The following is a 1,778-nucleotide window of genomic DNA, read 5'->3' on the forward strand; positions in this document are numbered from 1 at the left end:
CATTAAGAGTGCTTGTTATTTGTCCTACTTGGGTTTCTAGCTTCACAATAGATTGAGAGTGAGAATGAAGCAATTGAATGTTAGCCTCTAAAGTGCCCAAAGCATTTAAAACTTTTTCTTCAAAAACGGGACTTCTAGTATTTCCTTGGGAAAAAGATTGGTTGGGAAAATGAGAATTAACAAATTGATTCACTTGTGATTGATAAGGTCTATAACCTTGGGATCCTTGGTTTTGAAGTGGAGGTGGAATGTACTTTCCTTGAAAACTACCATAGGAAAGGTTTGAGCCCTCTCCTTGGTTTTTCTAAGAGAAATTCGGATGATTCCTCCAACTTGGATTATAATGAGTACCATAAGGATTATTCCCTTGGTTCACAAAAGTTGCATTGACTTGTTCATTAGGTTCATTTTGCACTTGTCCGTGAGGACAATGAGAAGTAGAATGAAAAACACTAGAACAAGTCATACATGTTTCATTTAATGCACGATGAGAATGGTTAGGGAAGGAAGATACTTGGTTCACCGAGTTTTGGTTAATCAAAAATTGATCAAACCTTTGAGATAAATACTTCATTTCGGCGGCTATTTCATTTGAATGGTCGACTTGATGTAAGCCAACACTCTTCCTACCTTGTGAATTTCTACCATTCTTGGATGATAATATTCTATGCAAAGAATTTTCACTCATACTCTCATAGAGACGCCACACGTCATCCTCATGCCTATTAATGTATGAGCCACCCATGGAAGCATCAACCATACCCTTATAATTGTCCGATAAGCTCTCAAAGAAATATTGAACAAATTGCCATTTGGGCATGTCATGATGTGGACACTTCCTAAGCAACTCATTAAAGCGTTCCCATGCCTCATGAAACATTTCTCCATCCCCATGTGAAAATTCTTGAATTGAGGTTCTCATGGCATTGGTCTTAGAAACCGGATAGTACTTCTTCAAGAACTCTTGTTGCATTTCCGCCTAAGAAGTGATTGAATAAGGCCTAAGATTGTTAAACCAATACTTTGCCTTGTCTTTTAAGGTAAATGGAAAAAGTTTGAGTCTTAAGACCTCTTTTGACATGTCCGTGTATTTTACGGTGGAGCATACTTCAAGAAACTCATCCAAATGCTTGTAAGGTTCTTCACTTGGAAGTCCATGTTAGTTAGGAAGCATTTGAATGGTTTGTGGCTTAATTTCATAATGATGTGCTCTAAATGGAGGTAATTGGATGCATGTAGGTGCATTATACTCATTAGGCACATAATGGTCTCCTAAAGCAAGAGGTGGATTAGCTACTTGAGGTGCAACATGAACACCTTGGTTTTGAATTCCTTGATTGATGATGGGAGGTTATGGAGTATACATTGGCCTTGGTATTCCATATGGAGCTTGGCCTTGTTGTTGTGGTGGTTGGTGAATGTATGGCCTAGGCATGCCTAATGGTACTTGTATGTTCTCATTGTGCACATTAAGATGAAGAATACCTTGTTGGTCTATGTGACCAAGGTCCTCAACATGATCATCATTATAGTCATCCATTGATAGATTGGTTCTATTTGAACTTCCTCTTCCCCTAGGATTTCTAACGATGGATTCAAGATGCAAATTAAGAGGGACAAGAGTTAGTCTCAATGAACGACGACTATGCATGCACAATGCAAAACACAACAAGCACAAAGAATGACAAAAACTATGCCTTCACAACAATGCAATTAGACTTCTTCCACACACGTAATTCATACTCCCATGTTTTAACAACAATAATGCAAAGAATAAT

At 38.0% G+C, this 1,778-nt stretch overlaps 1 pseudogene; it reads left to right on the plus strand.

Moving 5' to 3' along the window:
- The first annotated feature begins 818 nt into the window (after positions 1 to 818).
- Positions 819 to 917, plus strand: LOC132280424 (small nucleolar RNA R71; annotated as a pseudogene).
- The last annotated feature ends 861 nt before the right edge of the window (positions 918 to 1,778 follow it).

This window comes from Cornus florida, unplaced genomic scaffold, assembly GCF_030987335.1.
Source record: "Cornus florida cultivar Cherokee Brave unplaced genomic scaffold, ASM3098733v1 CherokeeBrave_3.0.0_Hap2_Chr10, whole genome shotgun sequence".
Taxonomy (NCBI): Eukaryota; Viridiplantae; Streptophyta; class Magnoliopsida; order Cornales; family Cornaceae; genus Cornus; species Cornus florida.